Source organism: Hordeum vulgare, chromosome 4H (genome assembly GCF_904849725.1).
Source record: "Hordeum vulgare subsp. vulgare chromosome 4H, MorexV3_pseudomolecules_assembly, whole genome shotgun sequence".
Lineage (NCBI taxonomy): Eukaryota > Viridiplantae > Streptophyta > Magnoliopsida > Poales > Poaceae > Hordeum > Hordeum vulgare.
Genome location: NC_058521.1, coordinates 565,915,060 through 565,927,175, shown reverse-complemented (window position 1 = coordinate 565,927,175; position 12,116 = coordinate 565,915,060). Strand labels below are relative to the sequence as shown.

The window sequence follows — 12,116 nt, the reverse complement described above, 5'->3', positions numbered from 1 at the left end:
CTCTCGAGCCTCACTGTTGTGCCCTCATTGAGCTCCATCGCCGCCGTGCCCTTTCGAGCCCCACCGTCGCGCCCTCGTCAAGCTCTGCCGCTGTCGTGCCCTCTCGAGTGTCACTGATGCGCCCTCTCGAGCCTCACTGCCGCGCCCTCATTGAGCTCCATCGCCGTCGTGCCCTCTCGAGCCCCACCGTCGCGCCCTCGCCAAGCTCCCCCGCAATCACGCACTCGTTAAGCTTCATCGCCTCTGGTCTGGTAAAGCGCCGCCGCCGGCTTCGTTCACTCTTCCCCAAGCACTGCACGTCGGATCCAGCCATCGCAAAGCGAGGATCCACCATCTGCAGTCATCGAGCCCTGGATCCCGGAGCCCAACACTGCCGCCCGATCCACGTTCCTTCCTGATTTCAGCTATATTCTAAAAACCTGCATGTACAACTATATTTTGAAAATAAGAACATTTTTTGAAAATACGAAGAATTTATTGAATATGCAGAACATTTTAAAATAGTTTTGAATTACAGGAACACAATTTTTTTGAAACACGGACATTTTACGTAAGTAGTGAAAAAAAGCAAGAACATTTTTTGAAATTTGTGGACACTCTTTGAAATACAAACATTTTATGAAATCCCCGAACATTTTTCCAAACACGGACAATTTTTATAAATCCAAAACAAAAGATGAACATTGTTTCCAATTGCAACATTGTGTCGAAAAACTTGAAATATGAGAAAATTTATTGAAAACGAAAGTTCACAAATTTAAAAATTGGAAACATTCTTTTGAAAGCGCGAACATTTGTCAGAAAGATGAACATTTTTTTAAATTGCGACATTGTGTTGAAAAAGTTGAATATTTTTAAATAGACAAACAGTTTTTTGAAAATACGGGCATTTTTTAAAAATGAGGACATATACACATCAAAAACATAAAAAATATAAACATAGAAATAGAAAAAAACGAAAAAAAACCAGCGAACTAGTCCGGCCCGTTGAGCGAAAAATTCAATCCCGACTATCCTTTATAATCCCGGTTTGACAAATAATTTCAGGGTTCAATTCAGATGAAGATTGCATAATTCAGGATACAATCGATAATTTTTTTTATCTTTGGGATTCATTTTCGCCGAATCTCTACGAATTCAGTATTTAAAATTGACATTTTTCTCGAAAATAGAATACACGTGTTGATCGGCATGGCATACCTAGGCGTATACCCGATAGGCCGATACGGGCCTGCTCTTCTACCGTGGTCGCTGTAGCCGGTCCGGCTGGCAGGGTCTTAATTAGATCTCGGCAGGCAGCAGAATCAATGGTTCACCAGTCCGTCCCCCCTCGTGCCCGGGCCATGTCCTGCGCCGGGCGCGACAGCGGGCCAGCCGCGGCGCCGGTCCGGGAGACTAGATCCGACACCGTCGACGCGCCCATGCTCTCGCTCGCCTCGGTCAATGGCGCAGGGCGTCGCGCGCCATACCGCCACGGCCGCGCGCGCGTCCTGCACGCACGCAAGCGCGGCGCAGCTTCCACCACGTACATGCGCGCGCGCTCCGTCAAGGTCGAGCCACCTTTTCGCCGTCGCTTTCCGTTGCCGACGAGTCGCCCTCGGTCGTCCAATGAAACGAACAGAAGGGGCCGTCCTGCGGTGTCTCGCGGCGCCGGTGCAGGACACCGGCCCGGACGCGACGCGCAAGCCTACAAACGCTGTCCTTTGGAAAGTCCTTGCTCGGGATATTTTTCTTTCAGACGTCCTGTTGGCTGTTGCCAAGGAGCGTGCGCGTCCCATGGCCATGGTGGCTTGCTTGCCGCTTGCTTGGCCATGACGCTCGCTTGCAGCGCAAAACACAGGCGTGATGAGTTTATTAGTTCAGTCGGGCCGCTGTGCCGGATAGCTACATGCATGGTCCAGACCGAGTGAGGCACAGGGAGAGCGAGAGCGAGATCTGTGTGGGTGGTGGTCAGGACCATCTCTCCTCTCCATCTATCTATCTCATCACTCATCGGCATTCAGCAACGCCAACGCGTGCCTGTGTCCGTCCGTCCGTGTTGCCCGCCCGACCGACGGACTGGCCGGCCGGCCCCTACGCGCGCCGGGACAGATTCGCCTTTTATGAGCAGCTGCCGTGCCGGATCCAACGGTACGCCGACAGCGACCCCGCCGGCCCTGCACAGTACGTACCACCGCCGGACCCCTGCTGTCCGGCATGCAGGCAAGTGGATCGCCGGGAAAGGGAGGAAGCCAAACCAAAACCAGCCCATCGACCCCCGGCCACCACCTGCCAGTCCACCCGCCGGCCGCCGGTAGCTGCAACAGTAATAGCGACCACGGCCGTACGTGCACCTCCCAGATCCGACCGACTCCTTCTCATCATCGCATGCCACGTCTCTTTTTTTTCTTTCTGACAGGACAGGCTCCGCATGAAGGTGCACGTCACACCATCCCGCACCACACATGAGATGCAAGGTGCGAGTACACCGTGCCGGCCGGGCGTGCATGCGTTCCTCGTGCACGTCTCGTACGCCATTGCCATAGACCATACATGTAGATAGAGTAGTAGAGTAGAGTATAATGCGCACGAGCCACCGGGCAGTTTGCTGGAATTCGCTTCGCTGCACTGGCTAGCTAGGGACGGACGTACACGTGGATGGAGTAATAGATTAGCACTAGTTCACCCGTGGCTTGTGGAGTTGTGGGATTCGCAGCTCGCCGATGTGTTGACCGGCCTGACAAGACAAGTGAAGCACATTTCTAGGCGGAGACTGAGACTGGACAGGGGCACCGCACCGCACCGGCCGGGCTGGCTTCACGTTGCAGACAAAAAGTTTGTTTCCTCCACGAATCGCTCCCTCGGAGCCGAGACCGTTTCCATGCCTTGCTCCCACAGACACACCCGCACGCAAGTCAGTCTTGGGGCGGATGCACGCATCTCCGGCTCTGCTTTCCACGCACGTACCTGAACCTGAACCTCAACACCGGCGGGTGGCCCTTCCAGGGTTTTGGAACTCATAAACAAACAGCTAGTTTCAGCTAGTTTATGCGTCTCTCTCAAGTGTTTCTACTCCGGAGTTTTTTTTCTTTTGCAGGAAATCTACACCGGAGCTCAAATGCACTTTCGTTACAATAAAATTTAAGAAATATGATACTTTTTGGGTCACGATTTCACCACACGTGCGGGCGTTAAGGGGGCCTTACCGCACATTTCGTGTGGTGTCTGCGTAAAACAGCCTTCACATCTTCGTACGGGCAAAATAGTGAACCCTCGCACGTCCGGGTATCCAGCTCGTTGCCCGCACGTCCTGGCGTCCCATCTGGCGAAGATCGGGTGCGGTTAGAATCAAGGGGAGGTGGGGAAGGAGGTGTGTGTGGGGGTATGGGGAGGGACAAGCGAAAACATAGTTTTTCGTTTGGGGATTGGGGAAAAAATTGCCGTCCATCTTTGCTGTGAGTTGCAACCCGGTTATAGAAGTTCTTGTCGCCAAATGCCCAGAAACCAGCACTTGTCATGTAATTACAGTGAAAATTACCGCCAATACTTCATGTGAGTTGCCATGACACTCTACCAGCGCTGGCTATCCACCAAATTTTGCATGTATGCAGAAGGTTGTATTGTCAAAAGATGCACAACGTCAATGTTTTATTTGCCATTCTATGCTAGGGATGCATGTCATGTCTCTTTTAGTTAAACGAGATTCATCATTCTACCGTAGTTGAAAAACAAGGGATTGATCATTAATACCATGATTGACATGCCTCTTTTAGATAAACGACCTCTCTTTTATATGGCAACGAAGATTTTCCCATGTCTCTTTTAGTTGAACTAACAAAAAAGTATGGGGACAGTAATGCATACTCATGCATACCGTGGTAGATCATTCTACAGGAGTTGGAAAACAAGGGAAGAAGCAAATGGATCATAAAAATGGGTCTAATACTTGGTTCTTTGGACAGCCACACGCGCCCCCTTGAGATGCACTAGGATACAATAAACTCATTCAGCAGGTCCATTGCTATCGCTACTATAACAATACACATACATGGATAGGACACTCGAAGGTAAAAAGACAGATTTGCCATGTTTGTAAAAATAAAATGACATATGTTTTATGTTTATGTTGACATGTTCGCAGGGTTTTACGATACAACCAAATCGTCGGGAGTCCCGTGATAAGCTGAACCACAAGGAGCTACCAGTACTACACATGCAAGACACCAACTACAAGTAGCACGTACGACAAATCAAGGTATTATGTACAAAAAAATCATGCAAATAAAGTAATGTAACAATAACAAGTAGGCCAACAAAAATCTGAAATAATCAAAATAGTAAAAGAAGCGGCATAGATGATGAATAGTTAAACTTACAAATTTTTGAAACGCTGGAACATCATGTAGCGCGTGGCAATAGATGGCAATGGGAGACCTGTCATCAACATCTTACGCATGTGAGACATAAAAAACTGCTCGCACACACAATGTATAAATAAAACTAATAAAGTATGTAGCAATTACCATGGGTTGACAAATGAAAATAACTTACATTTGCATCGAAAACTGATATCAGAATTACAAAATATGTAGTTATGGTTTAGCATTTTGTGATCAACTGCACCTGCCATGCTTGGTCAACTGTATTTGCCATTTATGGACAACTGCAGTTGCCATTTGTGTTGAATCACATTTGCCATCTCTGATCAACTGCAATTGCCATGCCTAGTCAACTGTAGTTGCCATGATTTATCAATTGCACTCCCATGTCTTAAGAGCTGTGATGGACATATGTCGTCAACAACATGTTGCCATGCCTGGTCAACTGCATGTTGCCATGACTGGTCAACTGCAATTGCCATGATTTATCAGCTGCATTTGCCATATATGAACAACTGCAGTTGTCATGCCTTCATTTAGTACATCACCCCCTCATGGTCAACTACAGTTGCCATATAGTATCAGCTGCAGTTGCCATGTGTGATCATAAAAAGTTGTCACTCAAAAATACTAATTGCACACGTACTTGATAAAAAATTCAGGAGCTTTTACTACATTCGTGAGTGTCCCACCTACATCTATTACGGGTACCTCGCAGCACACAAAAGGTTCGCTCCACGAGTCGGTCAACCAGACCATCATGAACAATGCAGAGTCAGTGTTAGAACTTGCCATCATTACAACAACGATGACAAAGACGGTTGTGCTCACTAGCACAAGCGACATACAAATAGAAGAAACAACCATCAATACAGAAGTGTATGAGGAAAGTAATGACGAAATGCATGGGAACAAGAAGAGGGAGAGTGAGAATTCATGCCAACTTAACCACCTTATCTTGGACAGAGATTTAGTTCATTTTAAGATGCCAAGAAATACTATAAGAGTTACACGTTGTTTCATGGCTTTGCTATCAACCCGGAGTACCAAAGGAAACTAGAAAAAACTAGAGAGTACATCAGAGGTGAGCTGAGATGCTATAAGGCACGAAAGAACAAGAAAGTTAAAGGTACTGTGCCAGTCGTCTGAGAATGGAGAAGGGGCATCATTCTCAAGACAGGATGCCCTGCCAAAATGAGGCTAAACGTAGATGGAGCTTGGTGGGTGGTCATAGAGTTTGACAGCGAATACAACCACGATACGGTCAAGAAGTTTGACCTTGTAAAATTTTCGAGCGCCCACCAAGGATTCAGTGCCTAGGAGAAGCAAATTATAAAATTCCTGCATGATTGTAATGTGAATACTCCAAGAATGGTCTAGACATTGTCCCTCATCCACAACAAAGATGGGAACCTGAGTAGCATGCCCTACCTAATAGTGCACGTCCCAAACGTAAGGCAAAGTACCATAGAGAAAGCAAGTTAGCTGACATAGCATACACCATTGCCTACTCCGAAGAGAAAGCAAAAGAAGATCGTGATTTCTTCTAGATAATAAGACTCGATGATGAGGAACACGTCAAAAACATGTACTGGGTCGATGGTGCAGCAAGGAGAGCCTACAAGCATTTTCGTGACTACATTTCTTTCAAGGCGACATATCCCACGAATATCTACAAGATGCCATGTGCTCCATTTATAGGCATAAATAACCATAACCAGTCCTTGCTGTTTGGTTGCGTCCTTGTGCAGAACAAAGATATCGATGGCTACACATGGTTGTTCAATACCTTCTTAGAGTGCATGGATGGACTTTCTCCAATGAACATAATGTTAGAGCATATTTCTCCATGTGTGGTTTTGGTAATTGAAGACAATCCCTATGGACTAATTGATTCCTTGAGTTATATTCCAAGTATTTGTCCATAAGCACTTCTTGAAGTCTGTTTGTTGGTTTCAAAGAGTTTATATGGTAACCAAGGTGGTATTGAAGGTTTTATCCAAAGATTGATCATGCAAGAGTTGAGCTTATTGCAAGAATGTCTTAAAGAAGAAGATTGTGTGAATATTCATGTTTATCTTCAAGACATCGTCTTTTATGAAGAAAAGATAAGATACTAGGTTGATCAAGACTATGGTAGTGAGTGAATCAAGTTGATCAACACAAAAAAGCATACAAGATGTGCCGAGAGGGATCAAGCGATCCCATGGTATGGAAAGCATTGTCCATTATGCTTTGTGTACTAACCCATGATGTTTGTGAGGTTTCCATGTGGTGTTAGGTATCTTTCCATGGGCTTGCATCGAAAACAAGATCTCATACAACCCATGGAAGATGACGTTAAGTGGTGATCGTCATCAAGTTTGTGGTGCGAAAGTTCAAGTGAAGTATCACGGAGAGATCATGCTTGACGCTTGCCATCCATTGCGGTGACAATGGACTTGTGAAGATGTGCCAAAGAGTGGCCCATACATAGTGGAGTATGGGGAAGCAATCTCTAATCTTCCTCAAGCCGGCGCAATCAAGAAAGGTGGTCCGTCTTGAGGAGGAGAAGATCGTCATCATCTAGCTCAAGTGTACTATGCGCAAGGCAAAGCTTTGTCCTTATTATGTATTCTATTTTGCCGATCTCAGTGTGTTAGTTCGGAGACCAGGTTATAGGATCGGTTGTCGTACTATCAAGGGGGGCTCTCAAGTAACTAGCTTGATCGTATCGTTCGTTGAGAGGTCAAACCATTGAATTCTTGGTTCTTGGTTAACTTTTCTGTGTGTGGGTTCTTAAGCTTATGGTCTGTTGGGGAACATTGCTGAGAAACAAAAAATTTCCTACGCACACGCAATACCTATCCATGGTGATGATCATCTACCAGAGGGGAGAGTGAATCTACATACCCTTGTAGATCGCTAAGTGGAAGCATATATAACGCGTTTGATGTAGTGGAACATCTCCGCGATTCAAATCACAGCGTGTCCCGTGATCTCATCACGATCCATCCCGATCTAGTGCCGAACGAACGACACCTCCGCGTTCAGCACACATACAACTCGATGACAATCCCCACCTTGTTGATCCAGCAAGAGGGGTGGAGAGGTAGATGAGTTATCCAACACGGAGGAATGGTGGTGGTGATGGTGGATCTATTCCAGCAGGGCTTCGCCTAAGCGTTGCTGAAAAACCGATCTAGAGGAAGAACAAATCTAGAGAGAAGTAGAGGGAGCATGTGGCAATTAGGGTTAGCCCTCACCTTTAAAACCTCTAGTATATATAGGAGGGAGGGAGGGGATGAGGCAGCCTCAAACCCTCAAGGTTTGGCCGAAATTGGAGGTGCAGAAGTCCTACTCCAATCCCACCAAGGGTAGGATTCCCCTTCTCCACTTGGAAACCCTTTCCACCTTTTCCACCTTTGGGTTTCTTTCCTTCCCACCTCCAATCCGCCTTGGGCTTTATGGAGGCTTCGTACAGCCCACTAAGGCCTGGTCCAGATCCTCCCACAGCCCATGAGACCCTTTGGGGTGGGTGGGCCCACCTGGTGGACCCCAGAAACCCATTCGTCACTCCCGGTACACTACCGAAAATGTCTGAAACTTTTCCGGAGTTCAAAAACCACTTTCCTATATATCAAGATTTACCTCCGGACCATTTCGGAGCTCGTCGTGATGTCCAGGATCTCATCTGGGACTCCGAAAAACCTTCGGTTACCAACACCTATAACTCAACTATACCGAAACGTCACCGAACCTTCAGTGTGCAGACCCTGCGGGTTCGAAAACTATGCATACATGACCTAAGACACTCCCCAGTCAATAACTGATGACCCTCAAGTATAGGGGACCTATCGTAGTCCTTTCGACAAGTAAGAGTGTCGAACCCAACGAGGAGCAGAAGGATCCGACAAGTGGTTTTCAACAAGGTAATATATGCAAGCACTGAAATTGTCGGTAACAAGTAGTTGTGTGGTGAGATGATTCGTAGCAAGCAACAAGTAACAAAAGTAGCAATGGTGCAGCAAAGTGGCCCAATCCCTTTTGTACAAGGGACAAGCCTGGACAAACTCTTATAGGAGGAAAAACACTCCCGTGGACACACGGGAATTTCTGTCATGCTAGTTTTCATCATGTTCATATGATTCGCGTTCGTTACTTTGATAGTTTGATATGTGGGTGGACCGGCGCTTGGGTACTGCCCTTACTTGGACAAGCATCCCACTTATGATTAATCCCTCTCGCAAGTATCCGCAACTACGAAATAAGAATTAAGACAAAGTCTAACCATAGCATTAAACTAGTGGATCCAAATCAGCCCCTTACGAAGCAACGCATGAACTAGGGTTTAAACTTCTGTCACTCTAGCAACCCATCATCTACTTACTACTTCCCAATGCCTTCCTCTAGGCCCAAATAATGGCGAAGTGTTATGTAGTCGACGTTCACATAACACCACTAGAGGAAAAACAACATACAACACATCAAAATATCGAACGAATACCAAATTCACATGACTACTATTAGCATGACTTATCCCACGTCCTCAGGAACAAAAGTAACTACTCACAAAGCATAATCATATTCATGACCAGAGATGTAATGAGTAGCGTCAAAGATCTGAACATAAACTCTTCCACCAAGTAATCCAACTAGCATCAACTACAAAGAGTAATTAACACTACTAGCAACCTTACAAGTACCAATAGGAGTCGCGAGATGGAGATTGGTTACAAGAGATGAACTAGGGTTTGGAGATGAGATGTTGCTGATGAAGATGTTGATGGTGATGAGTCCCCTCCGATGAGAGGAGTGTTGGTGATGACGATGGCGACGATTTCCTCCTCCGGGAGGGAAGTTTCCCCGACAGGATCGTCCTGCCGGAGCTCTAGATTGGTTCTGCTCAAGTTCCGCCTCGTGGTGGCGGCGAATCCTCCGAAAAGCCTCTTCGTGATTTTTTCCAGACCGAAACCCTTCTTGTAGCAAAAGAGGGGGGCAAGTGGGCTAGCAGGGAGCCCACAAGCCCCCTAGGCGCGGCCAGGGGGGGGGGGGGGTGGCCGCACCTAGGAGGCTTGTGGCCACCTGCTGGCGCCCCTCTGGCACTTCTTCGGCATAGTATTTTTTATAAATCCCAAAAAAATCCACGTTGATTTTCACGTCTTTTGGAGTTGCGCAGAATAGGCATATCAAACTTGCTCATTTTTAGGCCAGAATTCCAGCTGCCGGCATTCTCCCTCTTCATGTAAACCTTGCAAAATAAGAGAGAAAAGGAATAAGTATTGTACCGTGAAGTGAAATAACAGCCCAAAAAGCGATAAATATCAACATGAAAGCGTGATGCAAAATGGACGTATCAACTCCCCCAAGCTTAGACCTCGCTTGTCCTCAAGCAAAAGCCTAGATCAATAAACATGCCCACATGTTTAGGGAGAGAGGTGTCGACAAAACAAGATACGAACATGCGGGCATCATGATCATGATCAGAACAGCAATACCATCATATCATCTCTTATGCTAAAGTGACAATTCATTCACAAAGTAAAGTATGGATCAAGAACCTTACTGAGAATTAACAACCGATGGCCTTTAGTCATTGAAGCAATTGCAATTTATCACAACATCAGAAAGAGTCAAATAAGAGCTTGTAAAGCAATCCACATACTCAATCATCCTTTCGTTCTCTACAATTGCTACAACTCACGTGGTACTCATGAGATCAAAGTTTCAGTTGGACACACAGAAAGATAGGGGCTTATAGTTTTGCCTCCCAACTGCTTACCTCAAGGGTAATGTCAACAATAATAATTCATGAATACTTACTTCCAAGTTGACATATGAATATAGATCTTTCCCTAGCATATGACGTTAGCCAAGATAAAGGAGAAATAAGGAATTGGTGAAGATCACCATGACTCTTTCAAGGGCAAAAAGTAAAGGTACAAGATAGGCCCTTCGCAGAGGGAAGCAGAGGTTGTCATGCGCTTTTGAGGTTTGGATGTGTGTCCTCTTAGTGCGGAGGAACGTCACTTTATATTGCCTCCTGTGATAAAGAACTTTATTATGCAGTCTGTCGCTTTTATGTCTTCCTCATCACAGGTTCGTACAAAGCTTATTTCCACACACTAATAGATCATACATATTTGGGAGCAATTTTTATTTCTTGCACCGATGACAACTTACTTGAAGGATCTTATTCAATCCATAGGAAGGTATGGTGGACTCTCATGGCAAAACTGGGTTGAAGGTTTATGGATGCACAAGTAGTATCTCTACTTGGTGCGGGAGTTTTGGCTAATATGAGGTGGAAGCAATCGTCACATGCTAAGGGATCTCTAATCATATAACATTGTTCAGAACCAAGCAAACACAATTCATTATGTTGTCTTCCTTGGACAACATCTACTTCTAAGCATGCAATAGTTTAGTGAGTGTCCACAATCATAGATGGTGTCAAAGATGAGATATTTATATGTGAACCTCTCCTTCTTTATCACTTCCTTTTAATTGCAACAATGACCAAGGTCTACGTTTGTCTACCCTCAACAAGTTTCAATCATCATTCTTTTTATATGTGGAGCCATCACTTCCCATAAGATCATTACATGATCTTTCATGCTTTTGTTCTTTTCTCATCCTTTTGATCATGACAAGAGACAAAGCCCTTAACCAAGACACTCTTTATTATATGGCTCACGAGCTCGAATACATCAGGGGTGACACAAAGCAAAACTCAAGCCTAAAACACTAAGACTTTTATTCTACTAGAGAAAGAGAAAACTTAAAAGGAACAAACTAAAACAAAGGTAAAGGCAAAAGAGGTGATGGTGATACGATTCCGGGGCAACTCCCCCAAGCTTGGCACAAGCCAACGGGATTGCCCATACCCATGCTCAGTTGTCTTTCTTTGGAGGTGATGGTGGTGGAGTTGTTGCAATCTTTGATTCCAAGAGGGCCATTAATCTTTAATTTATACCTTGGAGATCTGTGATATGTTCCTCCAGCAAAACAACTTCACGAGCGAGATAAGTATTGCGAGCATGAGTTGTTTCACAAGACCTCAAGAGTTCAATCAAGGATGGAGACAGTAGGTGGAAGTAGGGTTGGAGGAAATCCACTTCTTCAACTTCTTCCTTGTTGAGCACAGATTGCACTTCATCCCACGCCTGATTCTTCTCCTTAGTTTTGCCCTTGGTTTCTTTAGCTAGCCTTTACTTAGCCTCCATGACCTCCATCCTTTTTAGATCAACACTTACTTCTCCATAAACTTGAGGGAGATTGTTCTCCCCCACAGATTCCTGAGACAACATCTTGCTCTAAATTTGCGACAGAAAACAGGCTCGAAATGAAAACAGAGGAAATCTGCATGATACAAGGGTCAGACCTTTCGGGAGATTATATAATGATTCTTTTCAGACCAGAAAGAGTACTCCGCACGAAAATGGAGTCCGGGAGGCACACAAGGTGGCCAGAAGCCCCCCCAGGCGCGGCCAGGGGGTGGGCCCGCGCCTGGCAGGCTTGTCGCCTCCTCGCACGCTTTCCGGACTACTTCCAATTTTTCTATTTTTTCAAATATTCCAAAACGGAGAAAAAAATCCTACTGGAAAAGTTTTGGAGTCTGTTTTCTTACCGAATCACATACCTCTTCGTTTTTGGAGTCTCGAACAGGCTGATAAATATCCCTTAGGTATTCTTCCGGAGTTCTGGTATTGATAATATTGCTTTCAACATTAATGGGAGTACGTGAGATATAATGCTTGATTCTCTGTCCATTTACCA

The 12,116-nt window shown here is 45.5% G+C and overlaps 1 pseudogene; it reads left to right on the top strand.

The window, feature by feature from the left end:
• Positions 1 to 1,343: 1,343 nt before the first annotated feature.
• Positions 1,344 to 12,116, top strand: part of LOC123450766 — a 57,021-nt pseudogene continuing 46,248 nt past the window's right edge.